General features: G+C 39.0%; 1 protein-coding gene and 1 long non-coding RNA gene across 10 annotated transcripts in view; one reads left to right on the top strand and one right to left on the bottom strand.

Annotated features, from left to right (window-relative positions):
• Positions 1–14,176, top strand: part of Pde1a (phosphodiesterase 1A) — a 280,237-nt gene that overhangs the window by 132,568 nt on the left and 133,493 nt on the right.
• LOC134486399 (uncharacterized) overlaps positions 1–14,176 on the bottom strand; it is a 110,816-nt gene that overhangs the window by 30,427 nt on the left and 66,213 nt on the right. Inside the window, exon 4 of one of the 2 annotated variants that reach the window (XR_010065252.1) lies at positions 1,346–14,176. This exon is cut by the window's right edge and continues 16,317 nt beyond it. The exons of the other annotated variant lie outside the window; for it this stretch is intronic. This is a non-coding gene — a long non-coding RNA (uncharacterized LOC134486399). Of the gene's footprint in view, positions 1–1,345 lie in introns of those variants that run through there. 2 annotated transcript variants of the gene reach the window in all.

The raw sequence follows: 14,176 nt of genomic DNA, 5'->3' as shown, positions 1-14,176 counted from the left end.
CCTAAAGGCTAGATGGAGTGCTAACAGACAGGACACAACATTGTATAATTTTTAGTGCCCATCACAGTGCTTATCTCAGTAAAGAAGACAGAAGAAAAGCATCGGTCACAATTTAGCAACACTCTTTTCAAGGGGTCTATCTGCTCAGGAGACGCCAAGGACAGACAGAAATCAGAAGGCTCCCGAAGACTTGTCAGGACATCAGACATTAGATTTCCAATGGCTTCTATACCAGAAATGAATGTCAGAACTAGCTCCTAGTGCTGAAGGGGAGGGCTTGAGCAATTCCAAGGAGTCTTCCTTGTGATTAGAAAAGTAACTTAGGGAGAATGGATGGGAAGGAGTAGGTAAAATTGAGTAGTACCACAAAACCTTCCTGTTGAGGCCATAATAGCAGTCTAGAATTCTGTCATGTGAGAAGAATACAAGATTCTTAAGTTAGAGAGCTATCGAGGATTAGATGGCACCACCCAGTTCCAAAGCACTCCAGGCCTTTGCACTTTTACCCGGTCACTGGCGTGCACAAGATTCCAGCTAATACCATACACATCTGTGAAATTACTTTCAGTTTACTTCATTTCACTTCAGTTCTGCAAAGTATGTGCTATTTTTTTTCCATTAAGTTCATTACATCAGAAAGAGTTTTACAAAGCTTAGACCATGTTACAATTTTAAGATTGACAAAAATCACATGGACTCATGATATGAAGCTTGTACATTTTGTTAATGTCACTACACTCAATATCTTTGTTGCTCCCTATTCAGACAGGGGGCCAGCTATTCAGGATGCAAAATGATGGCATTCATTGGAAATACCAGGGGTTTCCAAAGTTACCTCTCTATGCCCAGCTCTAGATACCATTAATGTCTCCCCCCATCGACCAAACTCATGCACTGTCTCGGGTCATCATTGTGTGAGTTTTTCAGAGGTCTTTGCTTCTAAAGTCCTGTATCCAGTGTATTCTCAAATGCCTTTCACAGCTGGGCATTAAACCTACACAGCTCACTCTATACATGGAATATTTACATGTGTCATGACTTCTTTGATGGACATTATTTTCTTAGCTATCCATTTTACTCCTCTTCCCTCTGTTCAGTTTTTTACTGCTCTCCTACTTATCCTTGTCACAGGCCTTCTCCTCTATGATTCTCCAGTACCCTCTGATGTCTGATGCATTCTAATAGGTCATTCATCCATTAGGTTTTCCTTTTGCTCTGTCCTAGTATCTTTGGGGTAAGCAACAGCTCTCCAGTTAGACTCATGGCCTACTTAACAAGGGGGAAACTGGGCCTGGAACTGGATCCTAGCTAGGTGGTCAGTGCTAGTGAAGTCATGAGTGCTGGAGAAGAATCTACAACCACTAACTTACTAAACCAGCATAACCCCTGACAATGGTCTACAAACATTTGTCCTGTGTCCATAGATGAGTGCAGTCTTCATCCTTCCCCATTATTTGGTTTTATAGGAATCCAGCTGAGCCGGGATATAATGCAGTGAGTGGCAAAGTGCTTGCCTCACATGCTTCAGAACAGGGTTTTATTCCTAGTACAAGAGACAAAATTAAGGGGTTGGGGATTTAGCTCAGCGGTAGAGCACTTGCCTAGCAAGCGCAAGGCCCTGGGTTCGGTCCCCAGCACCGGAAAAAAAAAAAGAAAGAAAGAAAGAAAGAAAAAGACAAAAAAGAGAGAGAGACAAAATTAAGGAATACAAACCCTTTTAAAGAATTTGAAACTTAATTTAAATTGAAGTAATTTACTAACATTTCTTCAAAATACATAAATGTATCTGAATAAAAATAGATGCAGATTTGAGGCTGAATTGTGTGTTTGTGTGTGCATATGTATTAAAGGAAACTTGATAGTTGTTTGACAATTGGTTCTACTTGAATACAGCTCTAGTATTTGGATCATAGAACACTTTTGTTAGTAAAGACAAAATGCAGTGCTTGGAACAAAACTCCGTGTATTTTATTTAAATATTTCAATGTTTATAAAGCACTTCGTGTGTGTGTATTGATCTACACCATGAGAACTGGTAGGAGAGCAGGTGTTCCAATAAGATTGGATTCTGATTTTTGATTCTGGCACACTAATTAGCAGAATCAGATCCTTGGTTTAAGCAGGTGTGTAATGGTGATTAAAACACCTGACTAATTTGATTCAGCTCCTTTCCAAGTTATTAAGGAACCAATTGATGTGATATTTATAATGTATCATGGAGAGGGCCAGACAAATCATAAATTCCCCTTATTACTTTATTGTAGATCGAGGGTAAGTCATGGTCCAATTGACAACTTCACCTTGAAGATCTGAGATGAGTTTACAGGGCCAGGACCCTTTCTGTCACAATCACAGAAATATTTTGGAGCTTTCCAGGAGCTTACATTGTAAATCAGTTGAGCTCAGTGTTACTATGATGGCTTTCTTGAGCTCTGGGAATGCTTGCTTTCTTTGATCCTCCTACCATAAGGGGAAGAAATAAAATAAATCCGAGAGGAAGTCATTAAGATCATGTGTGCATCTGTATGTGTATGAAATGTGTAATGTTAATATTTATTATATCTACTTTTTCATATTTTAAACAAAATTAAAACAGCTCACTGTTATCAAAATATATTGCAAACTCTGGGCCCCATCTCCTTTATGTCTCTGGTTATGTCAGCTGAAGTGGGGGTAGGGGTGATACGCTTCACTGTAAAAACTGAATAAAAAAAGAGGGATTGTTCTATCCCTATGTTTCTGTTGTGCTTGAGACTTTCCTGATGAGGTCTTGATGCCCTCCTCACTGGTCCTCACATAATGTTCTGTAGTTCCTTTCCAAACCCAGTAAGATAAAACTGGGACACCTGCCAAGCCTTATCGACTACCTCTGTGAGTGATAGAAAGGATGAGCCAAATTTTGAAGCTCAAGATAAAATAACTCAGAATTTTAAACCATAAAACCCAATAATTCTACATCAGGCATAGAACAATGTGAAATTGATGTGGTAATTTATCATTTCTCTCCCAGAAGTTTCTATGCTGTGTTTCCAGCCAGTGCCTAGGCTCATGTCTGGACTTTGTGTAATTAGAAAGCAAAGGTCTACTAAGCATGGGATAGAGCATGCTTAGTAGAAATAGATACTATGTTCTTGTGAGAGGAAAGACATGGGCATACAATTTCATGTCTACACAAGTTCCTGAAAGAGCTAATTTGGATGTAAATTAAAAAAAAAAAAAAAGATCCCAGGATAGTGCATTTACAGACTTCATATGATAATCCAAGAGACAGAGACAGACATAGACAAAGATGAAAAGAAAGCTAAAGCCAGAGAGGAGAGAGAGAGGGAGAGGGAGATAGAAAGAGAGAGAGAGAGAGAGAGAGAGAGAGAGAGAGAGAGACAGAGACAGAGACAGAAAGAGACAGAAAGAGACAGAAAGAGAGGGAGGGGTAGGGGAGAGGGAGGGGAGAGGGAGAGGGAAAGGGAGATAGAAAGAGAGAGAGAGAGAGAGAGAGAGAGAGAGAGAGAGAGACAGAAAGAGACAGAAAGAGAGGGAGGGGTAGGGGAGGGGGAGGGGAGAGGGAGGGGAGAGGGAGATGTGTACCAGGAATCTGTGGTCTATTTTGAGGATTCTAGAGAACTGAACAAGTCAGAGCCTAAACTACATAAAACCAGGAAGCCATTGTATCATCCTCAAACAACAAAGCAAGCTAAACCCGCCATGTCTTGGCAGTGTTGGGATATGCCTGCCAGTCTTTGCTGGGTTACTGTTGGTGTGGTGTGATCATCTAAGTTTCCTCACTAGGAAGGTATAAATGGAGGAGACAGAAGCACACGAGATAAAAACTGCCAGTAACTTCTTTGGTCACTTTTCTGGACTCTGGGAGTGTTATTCTTAGCAGCATAAAGTGAAACAATCCCATGCAGAGTAGAAGTGCTCAACTGCACTGACATGGTTGTCACAAGCCCTTCCACTTCAGTCAGATGACGTCACTAACCTTCTGATGCAGAGAAAGGACATTCCAAACTGAGTGAAGTGTATTAGTGGAGGCAAACTTAGGCATCTTAAGCCTGAGGGCTGTTTTAAACAGAGAAATTGTTTATGCTAATCATTAACATGTAGGGTGAAAACTTGTAAATATGTCACACTAAGAGCAGTTTTATGTGATACGGTTACTTAATAAAGTCATTCAAATATGGAGCGAAAGGATTTGCTGACATTGTTTATTAGAAGTAGTAAAGTGGTCATTTGGGATTGGCTTAAAAAATCATTTGAGGAGTGAATGGACTCAGGAAGAATGTGCTTGAGTCTTTTTTTCAGACGAGCCATGCTGATTACCAGCTTCAGAGTTCTGTTCCTTTAGATTCCTTCTACTTTAGGAAGAAACGGTACCTACCTTTCCCAAAGGCCTAATTATGTATGTTCATATTACAGTGATTAATTTGTTTGAGGAACACTAAGAATGGACACATGCCAGGAAGTGTAAAAGACTCTGAAAAGTAAAGAAAAGAAAGAAAAAGACTCAGAGGAAAAAAGAAGAGAAAGGAAGATGGGCTGAGCAGGAAGAAAGAGGAGGAAAGAGGGGAGAAAGGAAAAAGGAGAAAGAGATCAGAAGAAGAAGGGGGAGGAAGAAGGGAATCTGCCAGGACAAGGCATGGTGGCAAAGTGGTTAAGGAGAAGAGTTAAGGAGCAGACTCTGGATGTCTTCTTGTGTAAAGAAAATAACTCGAATGGCGTTACTTCATTGGTTTTCTCATGTTTAGCATTAGGGTGATTGTAACTGAAACTCCTAAGACTATTATAAGAGTCAAATAGGTTTATATGTGCAAAACACTAAGAATCATTCCTGACCCTTAGTAACTCCTCAATAAATGTCAGCTATCATCTGCTCCCAAGAAGCAGCATAATAGGAAAGTAGCCAAACGCAGACGCAACTGCAGTACAGTGCAATAAGCTTGATACAAATCTAATCAAAGTGAAAGAGGGAGCTCACATAATACTGGGGTAAAAAAGCCACAGCAATAATTAGCAATGGGAGCTGGGAAAGAACAATAGTGAAAGCAGAATAACAGAGAAGAGAGCTTAATTCCCTGTCACGGGGTCAGAGGAAATGGCAAAAGGAAGCTATCAAGGAATGCAAACACTTTAGGTACTGTACAGTGGTCAGGCAGCAGGAAGGATCCTGGGCAAGAAAACACAAGGAGGGTTTAAGGAACTGTGGGCGGTTAGGTGAGGGAGGTAGGGAACATGAGCTGGGAAAGTTAGAGTAAGAAGGGATACAGCAAGGCCAACATGGCATCCCACGGAGCACCAGGCAGCCATGAAAGGAATCACAGGGTAGACAGACATACTTTTGCAAAAACAAAAAAATGAAAGAACTCACAAGGATAGGCAAGTATAATCAGACTCACTCAAAACAGAAGCACTGGAAAAGAAAGGGAAGGTGGGAGACTGTTGAGCAGAGATCAGTCGAGAACAGAGACAGCATACTCCATCACATGGTGAATGACCCCCCTCCCCTCTCCATCTCCTTTCCTCTAGTCTAGAGCCCAGGCAATCTTGGACCGATTGCTTAGAAATTTTAGCTTATATATTTTGTGAAGTGCTGGTAATAACACAGCTGCCTGAGACATACAATTTACTATAGAGTGATCTTTAAAATGCACAACTAAGATATTTAAATTAATACTTAGCTAGGATCCAAATATCATTTAAGTTATAACAGAATCAGTTAACAAATCTGACTTCTTCCAGACTCCCTTGAAAGAAATCCACTAACTCAGATATAGGATGTTCTATTATTAGGCATCATTTACTGTGTAGACAAATCCTTTGAGTAAGACATTACTGAGAAGTTCCATGAGGTAATAATTCTTGTCATCTATTTAAGTATCGTTCATTATCTTCAAATGCCAGTTGCTGTTAAAATGCCAAATAGATGTTAAAGGTTTCTTCAGGCATTTTTATGAGAAAGTATATCTGTTTACAAACTTAAAAAAATTAAATCCAATCCCTAATCCCTCCTCTTTAATTGCGTGCATATCCTGTCCACTGCTTTTCACAACCAGCTTCATTGTAGGCTTTGAAAAAGTCTCCTGGGTCCACTTAGGGCTGTCTATGTGTGTGTCATTTAGGTCCTTCTATTGGGACATGAGTAGCAGGGTCACATCCCTGAAACAGCAACAACAAAACAACAACACTACTTCTACTACTGCAACATTCTACCCACCCAGAAACTGTATCAACAGCTCCTCTGCTAAGAATGGGGTTCACGAGCCCCCTCCCCTGATCCATGCTGGGATTCAGGTTGGCTTGATCTCCCGCAGTTCTTGTAAATATAGCCATAGCTGCTGTGAGTTCATGTCTTGTTTGTAAAAAAATTGCTTTGGTGAAGAAATACAGTACTTCTGTTTTTGTTTTTACAATTCTGTACCTACCTCTGTGATGGTTACAAGAGATAGCAGTAGCCTAAGCTAGCCTACATCTCACTATGTCAGTTAGGCTTGCCCTGAATTTGTGATCCTCCTGCTTTGGCCTGAGTGCTAGGATCCTAGGCATATGCTACTGCTACCCAACTTCTTTTCTTGTTTAGATTTAAATTATTTCCAATTAACACCCAGAGAAATCCCATACAAATATAGAAAGTTCCCATAAGTACTTTAAATAGGACATTAGAGAATTATTCTTATTAGGACTTGTAATAGGTAGTGATATATTTACTTATTTAGGTGATAATGGTCTTCAAGAAATAACAAACAGACAAATAAAAAGTCAAAATGCCCCCACGTTTTTGAAACTGTCAAAAACTGTGGGAAACAGACTTCCCATACAATTTGGTCTTTTAATATTGTGTGCTGCGTTCCTACTCTACAAGATGGCTCATGAGTCTGTGTTGATCCATACAATACTATTATCTCAGCCTTTCTTACTGATCTCATTTAAAGAGACAAATGGGTTTTAGGCGAAGTATGGAAGTCAGTTTACAGTTTAGAGCACTGGTTTCCTTGATTCTCAACTTTTTAACTAAGACGAAGTGGAGTAAGTTAGTTCGCACTGACCTGGCCCTCCTTTATTATCAAAGCACCTGCAGCCTCTCTCTTTCTCTTTCTTCCACTGAATATCAATTACGAGAATAACTCATCATGAGTTGGGCACGGAAACTGAAACAGGAGGATTACATATTGGAGAAAAGTAAGTCTGGGTCACACAAGATCCTATCTCAAAAGCCAAAATAAAATAGAAAGCATCACCTATCATAAAATTATCCAATCATAAGAAATCAATGAGAAGTCTCTGTTTTAGTATCAACAAGTTAACAATTACTAATTAGCAGTAAAGTCTTTAATATATTAGAGACAAAAGTCTATGTAACATAGTGTATATCTCCAGGGCTATGCAATCTTGCTTTTCTTTTCCCTTTAGTCTGTTGTGCTGTTGAAGGATTTGTTATCATTAAAGTGTTCTCTAGTTGCTATTCAAATCCATTGTTTCTGGAATTTCAGTAATTTTACATAATACTGTATTAGTTGCTTTTCTCTTGCTGTGATAAAACATTTGAGGCATCTTACAAGGGGAATGGCTTCTTGGGGGCTTTGGTGTCCGAGGGCTAAGAGTCCCTCACCATCTATGGTGAAACGTAACAGCAGATAGACACTACTGAAAGAACTGAACAGCAAATAGTGAGCAGAGAGAGCCACAGGAAATGGGGTGTGACTTTTGTAACCCCCAAGCAGGGTTCCAGTGCCACATCCTGTCCAACAAGGCCAGACCTCCTAAAGGAACCCAAACAGTACCAGCAACTGGGACCAAGTATTCAAATGCTTGAGACTATAGGGAACATCTCAATCAAAGCACACAAATGCCTCTCAGGTTTGCATAGTTGAGCAGTTTCATAGTCAGAGTAGCCTAAAGTCTCTTTCGATAATCGAAATCACTTATATTTGCTTGCAAATTATACAACTCTTGTATGTTAAATATTTCTTAACTTGAACTCACCTATCTAGAATATTAGTAAGTCTTTAAAATAATTAGTAAAGCCTGTCTCTTCAAGTCTTTAACAGAATAGGACTTCAAAATATTTCGAACAGACCACTTTAAGAGGGATAATGATTTGAAATCAAATCTGAGGTTTTTAAAAATGTGTTTGCAATTAGATTGTAACTTTGAGTGTCATGATGAAGAAACCCCAGTGAAATGAAGAGTTGTTATGGAAACAGTTTATATGCCAAAACTCTACTTTAAATTATAAACATTAAAAAATTTAACACGAGGGCTGATGAGAGGCTCAGGAAAGCAGTAGTACTTGACATACAAGCTTGGTGACCTGCGTGCAATCCATGGACCTTACATAAATGAATAAGAGAGAAGTGACTCCATACAGCTGTCCTTTGACCTTCACATGTGCACTGTGGTACACATGCTTAAACACACATATTATACATGCACACACACAATAATAATAAAGAAATAAAGAATGTAAATTACCATGAGATTATTTGTGAGGAAAAAAAAGATGCTTTGGAAATTGAATCTTGATAGCAATGGCTTTTGTGTTAATGGGTACATGTAAAATTCAGAGACATATTGAGGTAGAAGAAGTTTTACCTAGAATTATTAGCACATAAAATGTATAAAGATGAGCTCCATTTATTTACAATTTGATTGAAACATTCCTTTAAAACGACAACCATTTGGCATAGCTTTACAAATATTTGACATTTGAAGAAATATTTGAGTACTTACACTCATTTTCCACTCTGCAATATAAGCCAAGGCTAACATGCAAAATTGATTTAGTCATAAATGGGGTGGGTTTCTAACTTGTAAACATCAGAACAAACATATTTGTTTTAACATGATTCAGCAATTCATGAGATTGCCATGAGTTTGATGGGTGAACATGTGTACTGCATTTATTTTCTCTTCCTGTGTTTATGGGAAGAATTGATGGATATTGGATATTAGCATGAGTTAAAATACAATTCCTGGGACTGGAGAAATGGCTCATTAAGAAGTTCTGAGTTTTGTTCCCAGCACGTATGTTGAGAAGCTTACAATTACTTGTAACTCCATCTCCAAGAGATTGACAACCTCTTCTGACCTCCATAGTCATGCACTCATTGGCCCACCCCTCTCCAACACCACACACACACACACACACACACACACACACACACACACACACACACACACACTTTAAAGAAAACCTGAAAAAAACTTTGTACTTCATCGCAAGAAATGTTGCAAAAACTCACAAACAGAAGTTAATCAAACTATACAAACAAATATACTATTTTAAACACAATAGCCATTTAAAAATGTGGAAGATACCAAATTTATTTACTATTTTCTATTACTATTCTATTTTCTATTACTATCCCATTACTATTTACTGAATATATGTTTATTCACTTAAAAACAATGTCGTAAAAATATAAACAAAACAAAGGACCTCGACACATTCTTTTCTTTTTCAAATTTAAGTATTTGCTTATTTTTACCAAGAGAAGAGTGAAATCAAAAATTCAATCTGCGAACTGACTTAATACCTCAAATGTAGGTTGGCTGAGTGGTGGTTTCTGGAATCTTATTAACAATGTGAGATCCATCAGTTCACCTCGGTGGTTTGAAGACACAGTCCTGGAGTCTGTATCGTTAGGAAATGTCCCAGTGCTGCACCTAAACAGGGGCAGGTCACTGACAAACCAAAGGAACAAGTTTGGACTAAGATTCCAGGCTTTCTGTTTTTTTCTTTTTTTCTTTTTTCTTTTTTCTTTTTTTTTTTTTTTGGTTCTTATTCTGTGCGTATCTGCTTGGATGTGTGGGAGTGTGAGCATGGAGGCACGCTTGAGTGTCAGATGATGGGGTCAGAATCCATACACCTGCAGACAGTGCAGCTGAGAGCTTCCAGATGTGAGTCCAGACGTGAATCCTAGAGCCAAACTGCAGTTCTCTGCAAGAGCACTAAGCACTTGTGACTACTAAGCCGTCTCTCTACAACCAATAAGATTCCAGTTTTCATTTTGAAATTGTGTTCGAGGTAATATTCGGTGCTAATATTTGAATGTTATCTAAAATCTCTTTACTTATTTGTGTTCTAAAACTGCATTAATTTTCTGTGTCCCTCAGAAATCTTGGTAAGCAATTGACTGTTTATTATCAGGTCTTCCTTCCTTCCTTCCTTCCTTCCTTCCTTCCTTCCTTCCTTCTTTCTTTCTTTCTTTCTTTCTTTCTTTCTTTCTTTCTTTCTTTCTAAGAAAAGTAATTTTATTGGATATTTTTTATTTACATTTCAAATGTTATTCCCTTTCCCAGTTTCCTGTCCATAAATCCCTATCCCATCCCTCTCCCCCTTCTTCTATGAGGGTGTTCCCCCACCCATCCACCCACCCCTTCCTGCCTTCCTGCCCTGACATTCCCCTACGCTGTGGGGCCCAGCCTTGGCAGGACCAAGCCACAGGTGCCCAACAAGGCTATACAGCTGGAGTCATGGGTCAGTCCATGTGAACTCTCTTTGGGTAGTGGTTTAGTCCCTGGGAGCTCTGGTTGGTTGGTATTGTTCTTATAGGGTTTCAAATCCCTTCAGTTCCTTTCTCTAATTCCTCCAATGGGGACCCCGTTCTCAGTCCAATGGTTGGCTGCTAGCATTCGCCTCTGTATTTGTCATGCTCTGGCTGAGCCTCTCAGGAGACAGCTATATCAGGCTCCTATTTTTCTTAAGGCCAGTTATACAAGGGGTTTTCATTCAGGCTATTCCCTATGACAATGATACTGGCCTTAGCTTTCAATTTGTTCTAAAACCTACCCCCCCATTACAAATATCTATCTTCAACTTGAAAGTGTTGAATGGTAGTCTAAAGATGATTTGATAAGAAGCCTGACTTGAAATGCAACTATTATAAAGAAAAGGGGAACACCCTTAAAGAAGAAGGGTAGGGGGATGAGATAGGGGGCTTATGTCCAGGAAACCGGGAAAGGGAATAACATTTGAAATGTAAATAAAACATATTCAGTAAAAGAAAAAGAAAGAAAGAAAAGCTGTAAGAGTTTTGTGAATAACGTAGGCTTACTGCCCTTTTACCATGATGGGGTGTTATATGCTCCATAGGCTCGGAGTATGTTCTCCGTTTTGAAGGGATATATGCTGTAATTGTAGATGTTACCCGTTGCCTTATGGTGACAATGTGTACAGAATAAAAAGGAAGAAGCAACATCTGCAGAGTCCCACTGGTAATTAAATGTTCAGAGGAGGTGAAGTGACATTATCTTAATACTCCATTGTGTCCTACAGAAAATCCCATAACAAAATATCAAGGCTTGTTAGCATTTCGAGCAAAGAAAAATTTCTAAGGCATTACCAGCATGCATTTGTTATTGTCAATCGAGAGGCAAAGTTCCAGAATATGAGTCCAGATGAAAAGCAGACAGTAAACATGCTCACGTTCGCATCCCAGAAAGATACTTATTTTAATAAATCTCCCTTTACACCAAAGAATTTTGCAGTTTTCACATGCATTTAGACTCTGTCTTGGTTAGAGTTTCTATTGCTGTGAAGGGATACTGTGGTCACTTATGATGACCATGGAAAATCTTAATAAGGAAAACACTGAATTGGGGCTGGTTAAGCACAGGCAACACTAGAGAGAAGCTGCAAGTTCCACATCTGGATTTGCAGGCAGCAGGATGAAAGAGGGACGCTAGGCCTGGCTTGAGCTTCTAAAACCTCAAACCCCGCCCCCCCCCACACACACACATCTTCCAAAAGGCCACACCTACCTCAACAAGGCCGCACCTCCAATGATGTCACTCCCTATAAGTCTATGGAAGCCATTTTCATTCAAACCACCACAGGCTCCTAATGCCCATAAATGTTGAAGGTCTAAGTAATTAATAACTCCTTAAGTTTAGGAAACAGGAGTTTGTAGAGATGGCTCAGTTATAAAGTGTCTGCCAAATAAGCATGAGGACTTGAGTTCAGATCCCCAGCACTCATATAAAAGGCCAAGCTCAAGTGTAGGTGCCTATAACCCCAACCCTGGAGAGGAGACTGGAGAATCCTGGCTTGCTGTGTGGCCAGTATGCTGGAACTTTTGCCTCTTTCAATTGACGTACAAAATAATAAATGCATGCTGATAATTTATTAGAAGATTTTCCTTGCTTGATGTCCTTACACATCTTAATTTTTGTTATAGGATTTTCTGTAGAAAATTGAGTACTAAAATAATTAGATAACATTCCTCCGAGGTCATATTTTATATAGTTTTATGTCTTAGTCAGGGTTTCTATTCCTGCACAAACATCATGACCAAGAAACAAGTTGGGGAGGAAAGGGTTTATTCAGCTTACACATTCACATTGCTGTTTATCACCAAAGGAAGTCAGGAACTGGAACTCAAGCAGGTCAGGAAGCAGGAGCTGATGCAGAGGCCATGGAGGGATGTTTCTTACTGGCTTGCTTCCCCTGGCTTGCTCAGCTTGCTCTCTTATGAACCCAAGAGTACCAGCCCAGGGACAGCACCACCCACAATGGGCTGGGTCCTCCCCTCTTGATCACTAGTTGAGAAAATGCCTTACACCTGGATCTCATGAAGGCATTTCCACAACTGAGGCTTCCAGCTTGTGTCAAGTTGACACAAAACTAGCCAGTACATTTTATAAATCTCTCTTTAGAGATTATTATATAATCTAGGTAGAGATTATTATATAATCTCTAGAGATAATCTTATTATATAATCTAAATAGAGATTATTATATAATCTCTAGAGATAGATTACATATATATATGAATATAGATATATATGTGTGTGTATATATACACATACACATATTTTTTTAAATGTTCCTATGTTAATAAGTCCTACTTTGTAGTTATCACACACTAAAACTCCTGGGCCCAGTCCAAATAAAATGTACTGTTCAGGTATTCATGCCTCGTGTATGCAATGCACAAGATCAAGCTGCTGACTTTTGTAAATGATTTTAAAGTCCTTGCTTTAATAGCCAAATTGGCTAATGGTGTGTCCTCCACTGTAGACAAAATGTTTTCCCTCCTTAACTGAATGCAACAGCTGCGTTTTGTTTTCAAAATCTTATCTAAAATAAATGCTTTCTGCCACTTCTTATGTAAACTCCTGCAGCAGCTTCTTAGTCCAGCTGGCAATTGGGTTGGACACCCACACAATTAAAAAGAAAATTAACATTTTTTCTTACACAAACAAAATGTTACTTTACAGGGAATTGAATGTAACTCTACAGTAAATTGAATGTGGTTTTTTTTTTGATAGCTGTGTTTTTTTTAATTTTATTTCTGTTTATGTCTTTCTTTCTATTCTCCTTCCTATTTTCTCTGAGAATTAAATGTAAACTTAAATTACTTGAGTATCTCACTTTAATTCTATATTAAGTATTTTATGAGTTCAGACTCGTTGCTTGAAGCAGTAATTTTACACAGTTCATTAAAGTCTTTCTGGTCTGCAGAGAAGGAGCGATAGTCATGGCTGTCACACTGAGAAGCCCAGAGCCAATGACTGTGACTGATACAGTGGAAAGCTGATGCCCCAAGGCTGGCGTCTAAAAGCCTCCAAGGAAATGACTCATATGTGACAGACATGGGAATGCTCCTCCCAAACCAAGATAGGACTTTCCTCTGACATCACCCTGTTGGGAGATTTTTCTTATACCCTGGTGCTGAGTTTTCCTTCATTCAAGCTAAATAATTCAGTTTTAACAATATCTGCCAATGGTGGCCAAGACCTGCTGACTTCCTAAGTCATTAATACATTCATATAAAGCTCATGGAAACCTATAAACCCAAAACAAACAAGAAAACCTCCCCCCAAAGATGGTGATTCAAACAACAATAGGAAACTTAGGTTACCCTGAAAGCAGAGAGTTAGATGGATCCATCTTTTGATGGATGGCAAAGTTAGTGAAGTTATGTTTAGGACTTTTAAGAGTCAGCTTCTCTTCAAATTACCCTATGAAGGATACCCTCTTGTCATTCACTATACCTCTTTGCAATGCTATCATAACCAGAAGAAAAAAAAACAATAATAGTCCAAGAAGAGTGCAGCCTATCATTTATTGTGCCTCCTGGCAATACCACTGAAACATGAAAATGCAAAATGCATATCCTGCAGAAGCCAGCTCTGGATTTACATATCTCACTAGATAAAGAGAAGCTATGTAGGTTGTA

Source organism: Rattus norvegicus, chromosome 3 (assembly GCF_036323735.1).
Source record: "Rattus norvegicus strain BN/NHsdMcwi chromosome 3, GRCr8, whole genome shotgun sequence".
NCBI classification, from domain to species: domain Eukaryota; kingdom Metazoa; phylum Chordata; class Mammalia; order Rodentia; family Muridae; genus Rattus; species Rattus norvegicus.
Note: the sequence above shows the minus strand (reverse complement) of the source record. Positions and strands in the feature narration are given on the sequence as shown.